Genomic DNA, 23,542 nt, shown 5'->3' on the forward strand with positions numbered 1-23,542 from the left:
AATATGAAAAAAGCCAGGATTTGATTTTCCTCCAACCCACCTATTAACATAAAGAGCTGAGTGTGGAAAATGATACTAAAAAGATAATAGAACAAAGTCAGCCAGCCGAGGGAGGAAGATCAGTGTTAGGGTTAGCCTGGACTATTTACAGCAAGGAGCCTGTCTCAAGGAACTAAAAACAATCCAACAGGCAACAAAATTTAGGTAACATTTTCTAAAATCGCTGTCAAATCCCAGTTTAACAAGGAAATCAGAAATTATAGAGGAAAGATTGAAAATGAGACTGGAAACATTTTTGTACATGAAAAGCGTGTATAATAGACCCAGAGTAAATTAGGAGAACTCAACAATATCAGACACATGGTTCGGAGCAGCACCAATCAACAGGAAAAAGATGTTAGGACAGAGCATGCAGCATGGATGTGTGGCATAACAATAACTGACCAGAAAGTATATGAACCACTTATAGCTGTCCGAGTAGTTTTTTAAAATGCACCCGGCCTCATGAGATACGCATTTGTATCTGCCAAGCTGCCAGAGATCAAGAGGATAATGCAGGAAGGACATTAGGGAGGGAAGAGTTTGAATAAGAGGCACTCATCCTGCTGCTACTTTGTCACTGTTATGTGGGGTCAGAGCCCCAGAACCTTCCATCTGCTGGGACCAGAAATCTCACTTCTAGAAATGGTTCCTACAGAGGTGACCAGGCATGTGGAAAACAAGGAGCGATATGCCTCCATCACTGTGGCACTGGGCGTGGAAAGTGGGCACTGCCCAGATGTGTAGCCACAAACCGGCTCCTCCAGCTCTCCCAAGGTCACTTTAGTCCTCCAGCCAAATTTGAGAACTAGAGTAGCTTTGATTTCAGGTGAAAGAGCCCTAACCCAGTGTTTCTCTGCCTGGAGCCTCATAGCGCCCCCTAGTGTGTCAATGGTAGGAAGGGATTTAGACTTTCCGGGAGAGTAGGTGTCTCCTAAGACCAGAAGGGGGTGGCTGCTAGGATTTCACCTGTGCTTTGTCCCTAGGTGTCTAAAAGGAAGAGAAAACACTTCCTGTTTCCATGAGGAGATATATTGGTTTCTTTCTTATTTAATAATGGCTCGTGAAGTTGCCCAGGCTGGCCTCGAACTTGCTATCCTCCTCCAGCATCCTCCCTGCCCGAATTGCAGGTGCACACCTCCACACCTGGCTGCTTTGCTTTGGTTTCTTCTTTTTTTTTTGGTTTTTCGAGACAGGGTTTCTCTGTGTAGCTTTGCACCTTTCCTGGAACTCACTCTGTAGACCAGGCTGGCCTCGAACTCACAGAGATCCGCCTGGCTCTGCCTCCCGAGTGCTGGGATTAAAGGCGTGCGCCACCACCGCCCGGCTTTTGCTTTGGTTTCTAATACCTGGCTTCTTACTTCTTACTTTCCTGCCCAGGATGACCTTGGATGATAGCGAGGAGGTGAAAGGAAAGGGGGAACGAACAGTCATTGTGTGACAAGTTATTGGGTTTTTTGTTAAAAAAAGAAAGTTCTGGAGATGATGGTATTAGAGCAATGTAATCACTGAATCATACATAACAAAATGGTGTGTGTGTGTGTGTGTGTGTGTGTGTGTGTGTGTGTGTGTGTGTGTGGTGTGTTGCCCAGGCTGGTTTTGATCTCCTGAGCCCAAGATATCTTCCTGTTTTCATCCTCTCAAGAGTATAGGACTGTGCCACCATATACTGTTATACCCAGATCGTGGGGACCTCCAAAGACCACCACAGAGGCCGAATCCCATATGTGACAGCAAAGAGCCTTTATTTTCAAGCTCTGAGCTTGGACTCTGTCAGACTCAGCAGTGAGAGCAGGGAGCCCCCAGCCCAGGCAGGGTAGGGCTGGGTTTTATTGTTTTTGTTTTTGTTTTTAATCATAGCAGAGGTTGGGGTGAGGGGATTTCTAGGGTTCAGGACCCTGATTGGATGACATTTGTCTAGGGGTATCTGTAAAAGGGAAATAGGTGTGTGCTAGACTCAAGGATATCTGGTGATCTTATGTAAGGGTTGAAACATTTTGGGATGTCAGGTACTTCCCCTTAGATGCTGACCCATCCCTGGGTAGATCCCTGGGTGGGGTCAGCTCATGGCTTTTTCTGAATCCAGTGTTGCCTGTCAGTAAGCCTGTCACAGCGGCTGTGTCTGGGCCTCTAAGCCTGTCATGGCAGTTGTGAGATCAAGCTGTTTTGCCCCCCCCCCCCACAATGCAAGATATATGCAGGGTATGGCAGTATGCTCCTGTAGTGTGTATAATATATGGTGTTTTCCTGAGATTGCCCAAGAACAAAAATTGCCTCTTTTCTTTATCCTCTTTTGAATTTTCTCTGAGGACTTTAGTTCTTTCTCCATCATGCTGAAAGTGTTTTTCAAGTGGCTGTGACTACCAGGTGTCTCTTCCGCATTTAAGGTTGTGTATACAACTTATACACATACCCGTGAGCAGAGCTGAGAACAGAGAAAGAAAGCAGTGTCATGGGGACCCTACAGACTTCAGTGAGCAGGGCTTACTTCATGCGAGTATCACGCCAGCAGAGCCCCCTCTCACCAGGCAGGAAACATGTTCTCTACAGAGAGCTTCTGAATTTCTCCCATTGAGGAGGACCCTCTGCAGCCATGACCTGAAGGGAGGGACACTAGCTGGTTCCATCTAGATCCATTTTCTCTGCCTCTGTGATACCTGCCCCGGAGCCCAGAAACTCCCTGGCAGTCGCCTGGCAACGGGCCAGCACCCGCAGGCCCCTCTGTGCCTTTTCAGGCTTCAGCTCCCATGTTCTCCTCCTAAGGGTTTTTCATAGCTATTTTGAAACCATGTATTTGTGAAGGATCCCCTTTCTGCTCGCTGTTGCTCAGCTTCAACTTTAGAGGAAAAACCACTGGTCTATTACTTGACTTGGATCTGCTTGCCAAGAGGCCTTCTCACTTGTCCAGTAATCACAGGGCTGGGATCGGCACCAGATAAAGGTGAAATCGTGGATGCTTTACACCAGGTGAGGTTTCTGCACCTGCTTTCCTGCTCCTCACTGGGGCTTCTTCCTCCACCATCTCCCATTCCAGCAGCTGCTACCCCATCAGCCCCACTTTCCTGCCACCTCCAGACTCCTCTCTACACATACAGTCACAGCCAGAGGTCTTCCGGATGCACAGATACTCAGTGCTTCCCTGACCTTTAGAGCAAGCTGGGTCGGCCCTGCTGCCCTTAGCATGGCATTAGAGGACTGGCCTCTGCCTGTGTCTCTTTGTAGTTTCTCAGCGAGCCATACTTTTCTTAGCAGCCTCCCAGTCTCGGCCCTGCCGGCCACCGCATGGGGTGCCCTCTCGCTCCTTTATTCCTGGAATGTTCAAAGCGTTTGTGAGGGGAAGGAACCTTTATACTCCAGCCTCATTGTTTCCTTGAGTGTAGAGGGACATCCATGAATGGAACACTCCTAGATTCCCATCTTACTACACAGCACTTTCTAGGTCTTCAGCTGCCCTTGTCAAGAAAGCTGACTGTGACTTCCCAAGTTGGGGTTGGTCTTCCATAGTTAACATCCGCATATTTCATCTTTTCTAAAACAAAAAAAAGTATTACATTTATTTATTCTGATATTCTCTTACTGTGTGTATGTATGTATACACATGTGCATGCCATAGCAAGCGTGTGGAGGTATGAAGACAACATGTAGAACTTTGTTCTTTCCGTCTACCTTGTAGAAACTAAACTCAGGTCATCAGACTTCATAGAAAATGCCCTTACCCACTGAACCATCTCACTGATCCTGGTTCATCTTTTCTATAAAGCCATAACACCGGCACAGGAAAGGTGGAGAGAAACTGGGAGTCTTTCTCCAACTTGGCCAGACTGTAAAAAAGAAAGCAAAAGAAATTTCTTTTACAAACCTCATTCCCTAATTTCTTTCCAAATACAGAGGATCTTAAGGCAGCAGAGTGCCCAGATTTTACTAATGTGCCCCTAAGTCCACAGTGTAACTCATCTTGAAGAAGTACACACCACTTGTTGGAGTTTTGGTGTCGATTTAAAACATCCACTGAACGGACAATGAACGCATGACTCTTTTTCTTTTTTCCCTTGTGGGCATCACTGCGTCCCAGCCTGCTTCTGTGGGTTTTGTGAAATAAGACTAACCGTGGAAGGCCAACAGGTGGAAGGGAGGTGCAGCCTGCTCTCGGGAACCAGCAGATAAATGAAGGTGTCTGTGGCACCCAGAGTTCCAAATGCTTAATACTTATCAGTGTCCGAAGAGCTGACACAAAGATGCACTTAGCTGCGCTCCTCCAGGGAGAAAATGAGGGTAATTGAAATTAACTTGGCTCCTGCCGCTTTCCCCTCCTCCTAATCACCAGGAAATCTGCTGCTGGCTGAACAGGAGGGCCCGAGGGCCAATGCCCTGGGGAGTCCAGGGCTCAATTAAGCTCTGGAAAATTGGATTTCTGGCCCTGGGGCCAGGGGGCTGGGGTTGGCATTGAGGCATGAGCTGCCAAAAGGTATTAAGCCAAGAGCTGGCCAGATGGGCTCAGCAGCTAATTCAATCTGGCTTCCCAGAAACAAGACTTGGAAGGTTGGAGCCTGAGCCTGAGGAGCTGAGACTCCGGCTCCTAGGGCATGGCCCTGTGGTGCACTGGGCCCTCCTTGTGGCCCAGCTCAAGGAGTCTGTGCCTGGCACCTGGCCTCTGTCAGCGGATCGTTGACAACCAATGATGAGGAGCCGTTAGGGCTTGGAAGAACTGTCTCCATGTGGGTGTTAGCATGCTGTGGGAGTGGCTGTGGGTGACAGGCATTCATTCAGCACAGGCATTCATGTTTCTGAGGCCTGTCATAATCTATTAGGAAAATAAAAAAAATAGTCAGGAAATGGGGTGAGAGAGGCTGACAAAGGATGGGCAGTGTTCAACAGAGTGCAAAAAAGACCCTCAGGGTGGTGACAGAGGAACAGGCAGAGAAGAAACAGCAGAGAGGGGAACAGGGGGACATCTACACAGCAGGGCAGAAAGAAGGCTGTAGGCAGCTTAGAAAGAGAAGACGGGAGGGAGAGAGTCCAAAGTGAGGGAGGCAGGCAGGAAGGCAGGGAAACGAGAGCCTGGGGCAGGGCTTGAACTGGTGGGTGGGAATTCCGGAGGAGAGGCAGGTTAGGTCCTGGATGGTGGGAGAATTCAGCCACAGCTGGAGCAGAAGGGTCTGTGGGGGTGACTGTGGGGAAGGCCTCGCCACAGGAGGACGGCACAGCCAGTACTTTTAAATGGGAATTTTATGACTGCTCTGTGACTGGAGCCTCCTCCCTCTGCCCCGGGGTCCTGAGCATGGAACCCACAGCTTCATGCATAGTAGGCAGGTTCTCTTCCTGACTGGAGTATTCTTTAAGACTCTTCCTGCCTCAATCAAGAGTAATAAAGGTTTTAAACAGCCGCATCTCCTTACTCTTGGATTCTTACTCCTGTTCTGTCTTCCTGCCTCCCTTACTTTCTTTATTTCCTGGGCACAGAGTCTCGGATTTTGACATGTGTGACACAGTCTGGCAAAGACTCCCTAAGCCAGCCCCGTCCTGGGCCTATCAGAGCTGTGATGGACATGTGCCTCCAAGCCTGCATATTAGCCCCACGGTACTGACTGACATGTCAAGACAAAGTTAGTCCTATTGGGCCTCCATCACTTTCAGCTAGTTCTTCCTCCCAGAGGAAGTGGGGAAATTATTAGGTCTCAAACCTATAGCTAATTGAGGTGCCTATTTAACATATCAAAGCGGACCTGGCTGCCAGGTTCTCCGGTATCCCTCAGTCCCTACAGGGTATGGCTGGCATCTCCCATCCCCTACCCTAAACTTCAGTTGCAGGGACTGGGCTGCCCTTCCCCCAGCTGCCCTTCCCTATACAATCCAGCCATTTGGTTACCCGGTCTTTTGTCTACGCTTCGCCCTCCTGGCCTCTTGGTCTCCTGGTCTCCTGGATCTCCCCTTGCCCCTTCCCCCCTCTCCTCTCATGGCTCAGGGTCATGTCCACTCTGGACTCTTCCAGATGTCCCTGCCTCTGGCTATGCTCTCCCTTTTATCTACAATAAACCTTCTCCTCCACCATACCTAGGAGCAGTCATGTCCTTCCTTTTTTTATTTCTTCTTCTTTTTTTTTTTCCATTCAGAAATCACATGCAGGGAGTCTCTTGGTTTTGCTGTGTCCTACTCTGTCACCTAAAATGTCTCTCATGATTCCTTCAGGTCCTCCTTCCCTGGAAGCAGGTCCACAGAGCCTCGAGGGACTGAACACACCTCAGGGGTCTCTGATATGCAGTTTCCCACCCTACCCCAATCCATATGCTCCCCCAGGTGACCTCCTGCTCCATAGCAACCAATCCTCCCAGGTGTGTAGGAGCTCCTGGGGACAGGGGTGTCACAGGCCTAAACTTCCCTCCTGACACACAGCTCAATGGACCCGTTAGTGGACCTCCGCCTGGACCACACTGGCATCCTCTAGAGAGCTTTTTAAATTCTTGTTACTTTTAAAGATTTGAATGTGTCTGTGAGTGTGTGTAGAAGTGTATATGAGCGTGTGTGTGTGTGTGTGTGTGTGTGTGTGTGTGTGTGTGTGTCTCAGAGGACAGCCTTGGGCATCAGCCAGCCCTTGCTTCCCACCTTGTTTGAGACAGGGGTTCTGTTGTTTTTCTATGTTTATCACTCTGGCTAGTTCACAAGCTTCTGGGGCATTCTCCTGACTGCCTCTCATTTCCCTCTCGATCCCACAGGAACACTAGGATTATAGACAGTCACGTTACATGTCCGGTGTTTATGTGGGTTCTAGGGATTTGAACTCAGTTTCTATTTGTTATGAATTATTGCCCAGGAGTGGTGGGGGAATGGGGAGCGAGGGTATTCTATGTGTGTGCAGGGAAACATGCTGGCATGCTGGGCAGATACAGCGGCAGGCTGGCAAATGACCCACTCCATGCAGGTTGGCAGCAGACAGTCATTCACACAACCCAGATGCTGCATCCCCTCGGGAATGGTTTATTATGATACAGAGATGAAGAGAAAGACAGGAAAGAGAGGAACAGAGAGAAAGAGAGAAAAGAGAGGAGAGAGAGAGAGAGAGAGAGAGAGAGAGAGAGAGAGAGAGAGAGAGAGAGAAATTGAGGGTGTGCACTTTGTGGGAGGAAAAGTGGAAGAGAGAGAGAGGAAGAGGAAGGTTTTTTCTTAGAATGAGGCTTTTCCGTCAGGATGCAGGGCAGAGCCAAGGGGTGGGATTTCCAGGGGCGGATCAGAATATTAACACTATTGCTTGTATAGCCAGTGCTTTTACCCGCTGAACCATCACCGCAGACCCTTCTGGGGAGTTTTAAAGGCTGCCAGCACCAGGATCTCACCCCAGATACTCTGCTATAGTTGATCTGAGGTGTGGGCTGGGATTTAAGAATTTTTTAAAGCTCCCAGAGGATCCTAATGTACAGTCAGGATTAAAAACCAGTGTCACACTTTGATTGGGTGACATAGAGAAATAGAGGCAGAGCTGAACTGGAAGCTTCCTGCAATCTTTCATAGTGTCAGAAAATGCTATGCAGTCTGCTTGGAAGTAAAGCCATCAATGACCTTTCCAAGCTGTAGCTCCCGGGAGCAACAACACCAACCTTTGAGGCAAGTTGTGCCCACTGGTGCAATAGTGGTGTGACCGTTACGGAGATAAACAACTGCTTTCTGACTAAATTGGAGGCCACTGCACAGAGGGACTTCTTCCCTAGAGCTGTGATCTTTCCCATGACTGGGAGAGTCCTAGGTACCAAGGGAAAACTGTTGCTTTATTAAATGGACCTGGTGTCAAACTGCCCTCTCTATAAATATTTATGCTTAGACAGTATATTAGTGCTGCTGTTGGTCTTGGCTGGAGAAACTTCTGTTTGCAGTGGGCAATGGTTAATACAGAGAGAGCCTCATAACTGGTCAGAGTGCTGAGAATAAGCGACTGTTGAGGATATGGCCTCATTCTGACATCTGTATCACCCCTCCAAGGAATACAGAACATTGTAGAAGAGAGGCAGAAAGAATGTATGAGTTGTAGGATGGGAAGAGAGCTGGAAAGCACTGTTTTCTGGACATGATATGGCTGTTACCCATGGACTCATACCAACAGGACCAACAGGACTGGGCCCATCAACTTTCCATCATGGTGGGAAAGAACTTCATCATGCCTCACTCCTCTCTGAGGAGACATAGGCAGGTAATGGCTGCTGAGGAAGGGGAAGTCATTTTTCTTCAGGGGTGTACCCACTGGCAAGTTGTTAACTAATGCCACATCCGTGTGCATGCAAGCTACCCAAATTAAACCGCAGTGGGTCACTCGGGTGAGGTTGTAAAGAAATGACCAGGAGAGGGCTGGAGGGGTGGCTCAGTGGTCAAGAGCACTTGCTGCTCTTGTAGAGAACCCAGGTTTGGTTCCCAGCACCCACATGGTGGCTCACAACCATGCGTAACTCCAAATCCAGGAATCTGACACCCTCTCTTGACTTCTGCAGGCCTGGCTGTTAGGGTTCTGCCACTCCTCCAGCTGCATGACCACACATGTGCAGTTCAGTAGCTAAGCAAGGGGTCTTATGCCCGCTGCATGATTACTAATGCGCCTGCGGTCATGCAATCTGCGCATGCGTGGCGTAGCTTCGTAAGCCCACATGCGCATGTGCAGGGAAATCCTTAAAAAGCCGGACACAGACTCCTCCCTCTCTTCTGCTCTCTCCTCCTCCCCACTCCTTTCTCCTCACAAGTCTCTTCCACAGGTCTGGCCACTCTCTTCTGTCCCCCCTGCCCCCCAGTAAAGCTCTGATGCTGGGTTTTGTGACCTTTCTCGCACCGTAACAGCGCTGCGTGTTTAAAACCAACAGTGGCATGTTGCACATATGTATGTAACAAAACATACATGTAAAATAAAATAAACCTAAAACATTTTTTATAAAAGAAAAGAGAAAAAAAAACCATGAAAGTCGGGGGAGGGCTTCCTAGGAAGAGGTGATCTGATGGGAGGGGGCGGGGCATCCTGAGGGGGAATATGAGCAAAGTGTTTATGTACGACATTATGAAGGAATGCATAAATTTAACGAAGAACTGGCTGGTATTCTTGAGCCATGGCTTCCTGAGCCAGGGAGGGACCATGGGATGCCTATTGACAGAGGCCCTGAGTGACAGCTTCAGCTGAAGTGAGACAGATAGGAGGGTCCAGTGGTGTTGGCTAGAATCCCTCCACAACTCCACGTTCTTTGCCCTCTCTAGCCCCAGGGGTGACTGCTCTGTCCCTCACAGAGAGGATCTTCAGGGTGCCCACTCCGCTCCTGTTGACATGCCCACCCCCAGGGAGGCAGAAGGGTTTATTCTGCCCTGAATTGCCCCAAGTTAATGCTAGGAGGGCTCAGGCCTGAGTACCTGCTGGTACTGAGGTAGGAATCCCTACTACTACAAAGGCCTCAGAAAGTTCCTGTCTCTGAGTTTCACTTACTTCCCACACTCGTACATCTCTCACTTTCAGAGAGAAATACCCAATGCGGTCAGTTCCCAGAAGCTAGCCTCCGCAGAGCCTCGAGAGGGGAGTTGGTTACCCAACCTCACCCTCCCAGCCTTGCCCAGGCCTGCGAGGTCCAGACCTCCAGAGCTAATGGCTAATGTAACTAAAAAGGTCAGGCCTCTCCCCAGATGGACTGGCAGAGAATGAGTTCCAATGAAGTGCTTCCTACGGACTCTTATAAAAGCTTCCCTGCGGTCCGCTGAGGGTGGCATTAGCTAGCAGGTCACTGGTTCTGGTTCCTGGCAGGCTTCTGGAGTCCCTGGAGGATTCTGTACCCAGGGGCATGAGTGGGGCCAGTGGCAGAGCAGTGGTACAGTAGAGTCCGCTGAGAAACAGGGAGTGGTCAGTCTCTGAAGGCCGTTCACCCAGATCTCCTCATTTGACCACAGATGGAGTGACAGCAAACTGTAAACAGAATCAGAGTTCACTGCGTCCACGAGCCCCACCACACAGCCAGGAAAACAGGTTCAGAGGGGAGACAAGTTATGACTGCCAACCAGTGGCCAGGAAGCTGCCATGAGATGCGGCTGGGTTCTGTGGGAGGAGGCACAGACAGCTCGGTGTGCCAGTGTGGGCCACGCTATGTGGAGAAGCCAAGAGAAGTTAGACCCCAGGCCTTCCTTGAGAGCTCTGGACAGCCCTAGAGGTTCAAATAACAGAGCTTTGGGGGAGGAGGGAGGGAAGGGAAGGAGGAAGGCACAGTTGACTGATGTCAGGAAGAGTCCTCCCTGGGTGGACAAGCTCTGTCTGGTTGTGGTGACCCTCCTACCCGGCTCTTGACATTGCCCCATGTTCTAGCCATGCCTCTCATCACATATCTAACATCTGCAAGAGAACTGGGGCTCTGGAGGTGACTTCTGCCCACCCCGAGTCCTCTCCTGTTCCCAGTAAACACTGCTAGCCCCCAGTACTGTCGCAGGGATCAGATCTGCAGGCATCTCACCAGATCCGCCACAGAGGACAGAATGCAATTCTAGGCGTGGTCGGAAGTGTAATGGGGGAGTGGGGAAGAAACTCCATCTCTGCTTCTCAAAGCAAATAAGAAGAAGAAGAATTACCATTTTAAGACTAAACAGGTGGGAAACTGCCTGGTGTTAAAACCGTTAGAGAAGGCAGGTAAATGCTTGCAAAGCTTCCTGGCCCTGTATTCTTCTAAGATGGTTAAGAAGAGCAAGGCTTGGGTGGGAGGAGGGGACAGGTTGGAGGAGTGCTTTCACAGAGAAGCAGGGAAAGACAGGGGTGTAGCTGAGGAGTGCAGGTGAGCTTCAGAGGCCTGGAGCCCTGCCGACTCCCTCTCCCAGGAACCCACAGTGACTTTGCATTCGGTAGCACCCAGCTTAGAAACTATTGCCATAGGACAGCAGTTTGGCCTGGGCTCCCTCCCCTCTCTCGGGAACCCAGAGGCATTTTGCTTTGTTGTTTCTGAGCACATTACCCCTGAGTGGATGGTTTAGTGTTTGTGCTGTGTGCTGGTGGGGTTTCTTCCTTAGACCTGGAACTTCAGGGTAGATCTGGTGAGGGCAGGAAGGACAGGAAGGACAAGATAAAACAAGTTGACCTTTCCCTTCATTTGGGTTTGGAGGGATGGCGTGTTTTAGTCAGGCAGCGTTTGTTTGTTGATCAGCTGGTTGGTTTTTGAAATAGGATCTCATTGTATTAACCTCGAACATCTGAGGACTTACTGTGTAGCCAAAGACTGACTTCAAACTCACGATCCTCCTGCCTCAGCCTCTCAAGTGCGGGATTACAGGTGTGTATCACTATGCTCGGCACCAGAAAGTTTCTTTAACTGTGGTAAAATACACATAAAACTTACTGTCTTAATCATGTAAGTGTAGACAACATTGACGCTCCATGCTGGGCAACCATCAACCCATAGCTCCAGAACCTTCTCACCATTTCAAAAGAAATCCCAAGCCATGAAGTATCACTCCCCAGTCCCCTCCCCCAGGCTGTGTCTCTGTCGCTTTGCCTGAGTCAGAAACATGTTTTGATGCTTGTATTCCATTTAAAATGCAAATAACCATAGAGGATCCAGAATTTGCATTTTCAATTTCATTCATTTCCACAGCACAGACCATCTACCCTCCTCCAGTTTGATTTCATCCCTGTGTCATGTAGGAGACACTCGTCTAGACCTTAGGAGGCCTGGCTTCCAGGAGCTCCTGTTAGAAGCTGCGAGAATCATGAAGCTGTCTGATTCTCTTGGGTCTTCAACACTGCCTCTTTTTTTTTTTTTTTTTTGGTTTTTTCGAGACAGGGTTTCTCTGTGTGGCTTTGCGCCTTTCCTGGATCTCGCTCTGTAGAACAGGCTGGCCTCGAACTCACAGAGATCCGCCTGGCTCTGCCTCCCAAGTGCTGGGATTAAAGGCGTGTGCCACCACCGCCCGGCTCAACACTGCCTCTTAAAGCAGGAGATGTGGGCTGCAGTGACGGCCCTCAGCCCTCCTCCTGACCCCTGGACAGTAGTAGAAGTGAGTGCGCTGGCCGGGGCTTAGGTGCCTGGAGTAGGTAAGGGTCTGGGACGGCTGAGGGTCAGCCCTGCCCTGTCCGCATTGGCTTCCTGGTTTGTGTCTCTGAGTTGGATGGAGCAGACCTGCTCTCGGAGAGCCTCCTCAAGGCCGCAAGTCCTGACTTCCCTAGGCAGCTGAGGGCAGGGTGGTCTGTGGGATGGAGGAGTGCAGAGAGCAGAGCAGGGCAGGGGTGCCTGAGGGGTGGACCTAGGAACTCACCAGGGGCTTAGCCTTTGTCTGAGATCAATTGCAGAGTCTCTGTGGCTCCACTTGCTCAGGCTCATGGCACTGGGTTCTGTGATCTTCCCGGGAAGGAGGCTCTGTACTGCCCGTGTAAACAGGTGGGGCAAAAAAGCAGATCACAAACATTTGGCATTGTCCCTCCTCACCTTCAGCAAAAGGAGGGTCCCTTGGTGTGTGTGGTTCCTGGCCTCCTGGATATTATTGTGTGGTCAAAGGGGGCAGAGCAGAAGCTGAGGGAGGTCAAGCCGTCCATTTGAGGGGATCTAAAGGATGGCTGGGAGGACAGGGTTGGCCTGAGAGAATGTGCTCTCCTGGTGTGCCCAGAGGGGAGGGAGAGCAAGCACAGGAAGGCAGGGTGGGCAGGACGTTGAGTTTCAGCGAAAATAATGAAGAGAGAGTAGGATTTGGACACTTCTGGAAGGACTGGGCTTGGGGACAGCCGTACTTAGAAGAGATGGGAGGGATATTGGATTGCATGGTGTGTGACATCAGCCCCTCCTCTGTGGATCCCCAGGAAACCAGCACTGGGAAGTTCTGTTCCAGTTCTGTACTTTTGCTCTTGGGTTGGCTATTTTTTTCTGGTATTGTATTGGCGTGACTCCACCTGAATTACAGAATTATTTTCAGTAGGTTTTGTCACTGTTCAATTAGCCAAATATTGGGCTTCCTGTTTTGCAGGTTATGTTAACCACTTTAAAAGCCTGTCTGCAGTGAGATACACCTTACAAGTCACCCCAGGGCTCTGTCTCCCTAGTCCAGAGTTTCCTGAGTAGATGGATACCCCATCCAGAGGATAAATTGAATGGAGTCCTGCATTGCCAACCAAGGCAGCTCACTCTTTCCTGTCCCTCATCCATAGGTTCCTACTGCCTAGACTTCAGGACCCTTCCCCACCTGCTACACCTGCTAGAGAACACATATAATGCCTCCTCTGCCTGCCTTATGCATATTGGGCCACTGTGGCAGTCACAGGATTCCAGCCAGGGACAGGCTATGGGGACCAGCAGGATAGATGTCCTTAGTATAAAAAGGTCCTCCACGGTGGGGATACTTACATTACCCTAGCAACACTGGAGGCTCTATGTCTGTGTCCACTCCAGCCAGCGCTGGCCCTGCCAGTGTGGCCTTCTGGGAAGATGTGGGTCCTTGGCCTAATCACAGCTCAGTCTCAGAGTCGATGTGCCTATTTCTTTTCTCAATGGCCTCATTATGGCTTCTGGCCACCTTTGAAATGAGGCAGTAATGTCTTCCTCTGTGGGCTGCTGGGAGGCCAGAGAGAGTAGATGCAAAATTGTGGCCCTGCACTAGGTTCAATGGAGCCTTGAAATGCAAGCCCAGGACTTGGGTGGATAGCTGATATGGCCACACTTAATCTGTGTGTGTGTGTGTGTGTGTGTGTGTGTGTGTGTGTGTGTGTGAGCATGCATGAATGCATGTGTGCGTGCCTATGCACTCTTAAAGGCCTGGGAGGACATTGGGTGTCTTGCTCTATTAATCTATGCCTTACTTCCTTCAGACAGTATCTCTTATCAAACTTGAAGCTAGACTGGCTAGCCAGCAGGTCCCAGTAATCCTCCTGTCTCTGCTCCCCCAACCCCAGTGCTGGTTTTACAGGAGCATGCACGACCATGCCCAGCTTCTTACTTGGGTTCCAGAGTTTGACTTCAGGTCCTCTAGTTTGTATGACAAGCACCCTTACACACTTACCTGACAAGCCATCTCCCCAGCCCCCACCCTTGATCTCAAATGAAGCTTTTACATTTCTGGAACAAAATCTTTTTTCCCTGGGCCTCAAGTCTGTGTTCTAATGCAAAGTCAGAAGCTGTGGAGTACAGAGAGATACCTTTACTCTCTGCCCAGCTTGCTACTCAGAGCCATATTTTCATCCATCATTTCCGTTCTGTGGGGAGCTTAGGGTCATTTTTGATACACCATTGGTCAAGGGGAGACTCACTGGGCCTACGGTCAGGGGTCCTCCTTGTTTCTGGCTCTCTCCCTGTACTTTGTCACATCCCACCCCATCCCTATCAGTGAGGTGAGCTGCCCCTGCCTGGGGGAAAAAAGAGAGGACAGAGGCAGAGGGAAAAGTTAATATCTCAAAACATGATCCTGTAACAATTATCTACATGTGGGAGTGGAGTTGTTTCCCTGAGTATCCCTCTGCCTCCCTGCAGCAGGGAGGCCCCGGGCAGGCGAGAAGGGAGGTCTGTGTAGACATGAGGTCTCAGTGGGGAGGGTATACAGGGAAGTTCAGAGCCCTTCCCGTGGTGTGCTTCCCACAGCCTCTTCCTAATTACTTTGCTTGCTTTGAAGCTAATTAGCTGAAAGTAGTAATGGGGTTTCACAGTGGGGCTCCTTGGCCATATGGCTCAGTGCCTCCTCGGTACTCCAGGGATGGCATTTGGGAAGCTGAGGGGATGACAGATGGGTTTGGTGACATTCAGGAAATTATGCAGACCTGCTCAGCCATGGGCCTGGGGCCCTGATTCATGGTGGGCCTTCGAGGCCAGGGCCTGAGAGGGAGGACAAATGTGAATTAGTGATCACGGGAGTGTGTCCTGCCAGCTGCTTTGAAACTCAAGGGCCCTTTAAATAAAACTGATAACAGATGTGTTTCCAGGGGGTCCTCCCATCCCAGGAACTGACTTGTGCAGGCAGTGGAGGAATAGCTATACTGGACTCCTGCCAAAGACACGGCCATATCACACATCTTTCTGAGCCTTGGGTTCCTGCCTGTGAAGTGGGGTACAGTTACCTCTCTTAGCGGAGGCCTGAATGAAATTATGTGTGTATATGACCTCGCCAGAGCCAGTACAGATAACTGATTAGTGTTCCACTCATGGACACGCACTGCCTTCCTTGCTGTGGGAAAAAAAAAAAAGAGGCTAATATTCTGAAATAGTCAGCAGCAAGGGGCACAGAGAGGAAGGGGAAACAGTCACGTACAACCTGGGGAAGGAGCAGGGCCTCAGGAGGAAGGCAGGCAGGCCCAGTGTGCAAAGCCACACAAACAAAGGGGTCATCTGCTGCAAGGGGGATCCTCATGTGTCGGAAACGAGAAGAGCTGTGGGCATTAGGCGCCTAGTAAAGAATGCAGACCTCTGCTAGCCATGGAGAGTCATTGAAGACTTTGGAGGAGGTAACGTGTGTTAGCACAGAGCTGGAGACACCGTGGAGAGAAGGCCAGAGGGGCTGAGACCCAAAAGTCCAAACCAGGTGCTAGGGGCTAGGGAAAGATAGGAGAAGACACCCCGAGTTGTCATAGAGGCTGTGGTGGTGCAGCAAAGAGTCACATAAACCGTGGCCATAGCTGATGGGAGAATGGTCTAGAATTATGCCCTAACAGCTTGTTGGGAAGTCTGGGGGCTGGAATAGGAAAGGGCCCTTACAATGGGTTTGAGAAATGTGATGGGAGTGTGTTTGAGCATGGAGTGCCTGAGGAGCAGAAAGACTGATGAGTCAGAATCCCAGGCATACATTCTTTGCTTGAGGGTCCCATCCACCCCTTGCTCAGGTGTCCCCTTCTTCAATGATGGCCGTGGGGAAGCAGGACAGTGAGTCGGAATGGCGTTTGGTACTCACTGCAGTCCTTTGTATCCTACCTAAGCCGGGCAGAGAAAAGGGGATCTGGAGTGTGGATCCGGCAATTCTGCTTTCCATCCTACAGCAGGGCAAGCGTCCTTGTTTGGGGCTCGGCACTGTGGCGGCACTGTGGCTCTGCTGGCCTGGATTCTGCACCCTCACTCTGCCAGGGTCTCTGTGCTGGCTTCAGAGAATATTCCTCAGAATGGAAAACTGGGGCTCGGCCCTCACCCATTAGATTAAAAAAAAAAAAAGTCCTGCCCTTCAAATCTCAATTTCTTTTTCATTTCCATAAAAAAGGCTACTTCAAGATAAATTTAATCTTCTTTTTGGACTCAATGACTAAAACCGAAATTGGGATTTTAATTCTCATGCTCTCTGGCTGAAGTGAGCAGCGTCAAGCCAACACGAGGCAGCCTCCTAATGCAGCGTGAGGCCTAGCAAGGGGCTTCTTGGGGTTTTCACTGATGTTGCTGGAAGAAGCAAGCAGCCTGCTGGGAAAGAGCAGAGGCTTTGTTGGCATTCATTAGGGAATCACCACTAACTGCACAAAGTTTCAGAAAATGAACACACACACACACACACACACACACACACACACACACACACACACTTTTTAGATTCTATAATCCTCACTTCCTGATATTGCTTCAGTATCTCCCGAGAGTCTACATCATCCATAGGTTTCGTAGGACATGTATGAAGACAGGAGTCCACATGGGTGGGCCTAGAACTTGGGTACCTCAGGATACATGAATCTCACCCACTGCAGTCTATATCTAAGCTAATCAGAGCATGGCATACCCCCAGCCCTAATGGTCACTTGGGAAGTAGGTTCTCAGTCTGAAGTGTTCTATCGGAGCCCAATCTAGAAATTTCATTTAATACTTAAAGAAAGTCAAACTTTTCCTTTTTTAGATCAGGACTCAAACTCTTTCCCACCGGGACCCTTTTCACCAGAAGAATTTTTATGCAACCTGGGTATGTATGTAGGTAAGTCAAACATTTACTGGTAATAAATCACAAATAAATAAATTTATTTTAAAACAAATATTTAGCATATAGACAATTTTAGCAGTTATAAGAGATGAAAGCAAAGTTGCATACCACATGAGGTGAACATGCTTATTTATTTTTATACAAGGAATTAAATCTTGACTGATGCTACGGAACACAGAGCAACTTTGATGATTTTTGGAGTTGATTGATATTTTGATCCTGTAATTTGCAAAGCTGAGAACACCACTTTACATAAATATTCAGTACAAAAATGGCAGAAGTATGTTTAGGCTCATTACAGAAATTGGAAACTGTTGTGATTGTTGAAGCTATTCTGGGGCAGATGCAGGAGGGGTCCAGAGCAAGGTGGCTGTACTCTAAGCAAGATCCAAAAGACATTACCTTTACAGGCCTTCACAATGATCTGTCTTTGAGCATTACACCACTTCCATAGAGAATTCCACACATGAATTAATGTGCAGGCTCATATTATCTGGAGTTTGACCCCTAGTGGCCCATGCTGTCTTACATGAATAGCCAGTTCCAAGAAGAAACAACCCATACTATAAAAAGTATTCCTAGGCTGGCAAGATCGCTCAGTGGGTAAAGGCATCTGCCTTCAAGACTGATGACCCAAGTTACAATCTCCAGGTAGAAAGCGAGAGCCTACCCCCACAATTTGTCCTTTGACCTCACAGGAACTCTGTGGCATGTGCATACACACGCGCGCGCGCGCGCGCGCGCGCGCGCACACACACACACACACACACACACTAAATAAATGTAAAAAATTAAAACCTATTCCTCTAATAGTGAAATATCCGTAAAAAATTAAAACCTATCCCTCTAATAGTGAAATGTCCGTCTAATCACCCAGCTCTGAGCCCTACACAGGTATCCCACGCAGTAAGTCCTAAACAGCTAGGATACTGACACGGATTGACTAATGGACTGTATTATCTGCCCCACCCCCACCCCATAAAAGCAGCTGCCCTCCATGGCTGTGGCACAGTGTATCAAATAAACCCTCTACTTGTGTCTTCTTCTGTCTTAGTGAATTCTTTCATTTCTCACACCTCAAGGGCACGTCAATGCCACCATACACTAAACCTAAGTTCACTTGATAGTTTATGAAATTCAAGTCAGCCACCCAATCAGCAATTTTTCTAAGCTGTTTTTTGGTTGTTTAAGACAGGGTCCCACTAGGTAGTTCTGCCTGGCCTGGAACTTACTAGACCAGGCTGGCCTCTAACTCTACCTGACTCTGCCTCCTGAGTGCTGAGAATATACCACTATGCCTAGCTTAAACAACAACAACAACAACAAAAAGAACTATTTAATTTTATTTTGTAAGTTTGAGTATTTTGCCTACATGAATGTCTGTGCACCGATTCCACACTGGTGCCTATAGAGATCAGAAAGAAGATGGCAGATCCCCAGAAACTACAGGTATAGACAGTACTATAATGTGGGTGCCAGGAATTGAACCCAGGTCCTCTGGAAGAGCAGCCAGTACTCTTAATTGCTGAGCCATCTCTCCAGCAAGTTTTAAAGCCAAACATTGTAATATGATACAACCCATGCTGAGGGATGCTGGTAGGAAAACAAGTGTAAGTCTTTTGTTTTTTAAAAACAAATCATTTTATAAAAGCAGAAAATTCTGTATGTATAGTAAGAACAATTCATCACATGCAATAGTCTTGAATTTGAGCCGAATGTTAACAAGCACTCATTGGCACCCGTGTTCAGAACCAAGGTTGCAGTGAAGTTCCGTAATGCTTCACGGGCAAGCGTGTCCAGGAACACCACGGCTTCATTACATATTTGAATTTGAGTTGTTACTCACGTGAGTTGTTTTACATTCAGGAACCTGCCACCACTGTCAACTTTTTTACAGCCCCTGTATTTAGTAATGTGACCCCCTACGGGGTCTCCTCCGCTCAGTTTAGCAAGCTGTGCTCTGGACGATGCAGAGGGTAGAAATGAGACTGAGCTGGGTGTGGTGGCACATGCCTTTAATGTGAGTTTGAAGACAGAATGGTCTAGACAGTGAGTTGCAGGACTGCCAGGACTATGTAGAGAGACCCTGTCTTAAAAGGGGGGAGTAGGAGGAGCAGGAGGGGGAGGAGGAGGGGGGAGGAGGGGGGGGGGGGAAGAAATGAGTCCTGAAGCAACTTCCGCCGTTGTGTGGCTGTGAGGAAAGCTGGACAGAACAGTAAATGGTTATTCAGAAGAGGGCCAAGCAGCCCTGGGGATGTCATGAAATACCCACTAAGTCCCAATCAAACTTTGTCCGGTTGCCAGACTTCATTGGCCAGTCTACACATTCCTCCTGCTTAAACCAATTTGTAACTGAAGGAGTTCTAATTGAAACAGGCACATACTGTGTACCTGCCATTTACATGGTAAATCTAATTCAGCCCTCACAACAGCATTTTAATATCGAGATTGGCAGCCTTATGAAAATGCAGAAGCCAGAAGTAAAATGACTTCCCGAGTGCTAGGACAAAGGAGTATGTCAACACAACTGGCCTTGTCTTCTGTTGTCTATGGAAGGAGAGGGAGGACCTAGTTTTGTGGTTGAGTGGACAGAGGCTTATAGGACGGATCAGGAAAAGCCTATCCTTGCCGATAGTTTGGGGATGGCCTCACCCATGTGGTACTGCAGAGTTAGGACCACAGGTTGCGAGATAGCAAGAGGCAGGGGCGAGGCTGATGGCTACAGAGGAGGCTTGATGTTTCTACAGAGGAATTCCAACTTGACATTTGGACTAAAGGAACCATTAACCCTTCCCTTCCCGAAGGCCTGACCTGCAGCTGACCCCATCAAGCTGTTTTAGTCTCTTGCCTCGCTTCACATCTTTCTCTAGGACGCAGCTCCCGAGGGGAAGTGTAGCTGCTGTCTCCTGGGCTCATTTCCACACTGGCTGTTTGGTTGGAAAGGCAGTCAGAGCTACGTCTCCGTGGGTGAGCAGAAGGGGCAGGTAGTGGCAAGCTGTGTGCCTGGGCTTCTCAGAGAAACTTTCACACGCCCTTTGTAGCCCAGTCTCTGGAGAGGGAAGGCTTCATTGACAGTTGTTTTCCAATGCAGTGCCCTCTTCCCTTTTTTTTTTTTTTTTTTTTTAGAACTATGTGCTTTCATTCTGTTGGTTCATCTGACCCTGCAGACAAACCTGTAAGGAACAGGCTTGTGCCGGAGTGGAAATCTTGGGACTCTCAAAGCCCAGTTGAGAACAGGTTAGTTAGGTTACCTGGCTTGTTTAGCTGGTCAGTGAGTCAAGTCAATGCTTCTAGCCCCTGACAGAGACCTCTTTCTACACACCATACTGCTTCCTTCCTACTGTTAATATTTTGACCTGCCCCTTGGTGCTGCCCTGATGTAAGACCTCTTTTTAAGGAAAAAAATCTCTCTCTCTCTCTCTCTCTCTCTCTCTCTCTCTCTCCCATGAGGTGTACACCCCTCAGACCTCCTCTCTCTCTTCCTCTCTCTTCCTCTCTCTACTTTCTGTCTATCTTTCTATCTTTCTAATAAACTTTTCCACGCAGATGCAACGTCTGGGTTGTGATTTACTGACCGCCAATGCTGCCATGCCTGCATGGTGTGCATCTGCCTAGCCCGCCACTGCATCTGCCCAGCATGCCAGCAAGTCTTCCCTCATGCATGAGATACCCTGGTCTGGCCAGCTGGGGGTTCTCCACTTGTGCATAATTCATAACACCTACAAATAGAAAAAAAATTAAAGGACTCGGGGGCTGTGGATGTAGCTCAGTTGGTAGAGTGCTTGACTAGCACACACAAAGCCCTGGATTTGATCCCCAGCGCTCTATGAACCAGACGTGGTAGCATATGCCTATAATCCCAGTATTTGAGAGGAAGAAGCAGGGGGGTCGGAAATTCCAAAAGAGTGAGACCCTATAGAAAGGCCAACTTGGAACACATGAGACCCTATAGGAAGAAAGAAAGAAAGAAAGAAAGAAAGAAAGAGAGAGAGAAACAAAGAGAGAGAGAGAAAGACAAGAGTAAAGACCGTTGAAACTTGGTGTGTACCACCTGTCCCCAGCCAGTCCTTCTCCAGCACAGCTCTCAGACCCTTCTTCCCATGCCCTCCCTCAGTGCCCTGTAGACTCTAGGCACTACCCATCTGCCCTGGAGCTATGAGCTGATCATGGCATTTCTCCTGACAGCACTATAGAGAATATTCCTCCATGGGGCATCCCTGGCACACAACATATAATTCCCTCTCACAGATATTTAAATGATACTGTGAGGCCTTTAAAGGTCATGGACCCTGGCCACTAAGATCTAGTTGTGTCTCCCCATTCTTTAAAGTCCCCAACTATTTCCAAACTCCCGTGGTGGTGGGAGTTGGGTGGAGAAGCAGTGGGCAGTTCTCCTGTCCACAAGCTGAGAATGTGGTGTTTGGAGTAAGTTGCCTGAGGAGCCAAGTGTTTCTCTACTTTCCCTAGTAAAATAGACTTGAAAGTATGGATTCTAGGTCTGGAAATTTTACCCCAGAGAGTAATCATGAATATGACATGAGCTGATGTGTCAAAAGCACAAGACTCTATGTCAACACGAAATACTTTTAAAGACTAATAACAGAAACAATATTAAGTTCTCTTGCTTTAAGACATGCCTGTGTATGAAGTAGGTAATCAATAAAGAGGACTTGAGTTTTCATTCTCAGCATCTACCTCAACAACCATGTAGTGGCTTAAATAAGAATAGCCAAAAAAAAAAAAAAATAGCCCCCATAGGCTCATGTATTCAAATGCTTAGTCATCAGTGAATGGAACTATCTTGAAAGGATTAGAAGGTTGTGGTCTTGGGATAGGTGTGGTCTTGTTGGAGTAGGTGTGGTCTTGTTGGAGTAGGTGTGGTCTTGTTGAAATAGGTGTGGTCTTGTTGGAGTAGGTGTGGTCTTGTTGGAGTGGGTGTGGTCTTGTTGGAGTAGGTGTGGTCTTGTTGGAGTAGGTGTGGTCTTGTTGAAGTAGGTGTTGCCTTGGAGAAAATGTGTCACTGCGGGTGGGCTTCAAGGTTTCACAAGCCTATGCCAGGCCCAGTCTCTCTGTATCTTGTCTTCAAATCAGGATGTACCTCTTTTTTGTTTGTTTGTTTGTTTTTTGAGACAGGGTTTCTCTGTGTAGCTTTGTGCCTTTCCTGGATCTCGCTCTGTAGACCAGGCTGGCCTCGAACTCACAAAGATCCGCCTGGCTCTGCCTCCCGAGTGCTGGGATTAAAGGCGTGCACCACCACCGCCTGGCCAGGATGTACCTCTTAGCTTCTGTCCCAGCACCGTGTTTGTTATCATGCGTCCCACCATGACGATAACAGGCTGATCCTCTGAAAATGTAAGCAAGCCCCCAATTAAATGCCTTTTTTTTTTTTATGAGTTGTCACGATAATGGTGTCTCTTCACGGGAATAGAACACTGACAAAGACTGCTGTGGGATGGTCTTTCTGTACGCTGTGAATATGTGTTGCTATTACTGGTTAATAAAGAAGCTGTTTTGGCCCATGGTAAGGCAGGATAAGAGGCAGGCAGGAAATCCAAGAGAAACACAGGGAGAAGAGGGCGGAGTCAGGGGCAAACGCTAGCCCTCCACCCAAGGAAACCAGCAGACTAGTGACGCCACGGCCACGTGGCAATACATAGATTAATAGAAATGGGTTAATTTAAGATGAAAGGGCTAGCTAGCAAGAAGCCCGAGCCATAGACCAAACAGTTTGTAATTAATATAAGCCTCTGTGTGTTTATTTGGGACTGAATGGCTGCAGGACCAGGCGGGACAGAAACTTCCATCTACAAAAGACAGATTGTGAGCAATAGCAAACATCGATTAGCTCCCCATTGTCTATCGGGCCGAGAGTAAAGCACTGGACTCATTACCCCCACTAAATTCCCACGCAGCCCGACTACACGCGTTCACCGTCTGTTCTCCACCTTTGAAATGAAGCAGAAGGTGGCCCCCTGGGGCTGCCACTGCCTGCCTGATGGGAGCACAGTGACACTCAGGCAGGTCTGTGCCACGGGTGGCTCCTGCATTGGCACCAAGCAGCTGTGTGTAGCGGACACGTGTGACCTCTAAAGTCTACAGCATTTACCACCTGGCCCTTTACAAAACATGTTTGCTGACCTTAAGCTAGAAAGATTTTGGTTGCCAGGGGTTATAAAACTAGTAAGTAAGTAAGTGCTAGAGCCAGACGCCAGTGTAGTTCAGTCAGATTTCAAAGATACAGCCTCAGATGTTGCACAATTTAGTGGGTGTAGAGGTGATTTTTTTTTTTTGCACCGTGGTTATTAGATGAAGAAATTGAGAAATAATATTTTGAAATAAAATAGCCCAGTTTCGTCATAAAGCACTCACAAAATGGTCCATCGAGACATTTTAAAGAGGGCGATTCAGTGGCTACACAACCATCACCACTGCTCTGTTCCAGAACTTTCATCATTCCAAAGGGAAACTCTCAGCTCAACACCAAGCTCCCAACCCCCTTCCACCCTAGCGGCTAACTATCTCACTTTCTGCCTCCCCTGAGTGGGAAGCACTCTATCTTGATCCTTATTTTACCCGCATGCTGTTCTTAAGGCCCATGTATGTTGAGGGTGTATCAGGATTTCTTTTTCAAAGCCAAGTAATATGCCACTGTGTGTTA

The sequence above is a fragment of the Peromyscus californicus genome, unplaced genomic scaffold (assembly GCF_007827085.1).
Source record: "Peromyscus californicus insignis strain IS unplaced genomic scaffold, ASM782708v3 Scaffold_11__1_contigs__length_118956290, whole genome shotgun sequence".
NCBI lineage: Eukaryota > Metazoa > Chordata > Mammalia > Rodentia > Cricetidae > Peromyscus > Peromyscus californicus.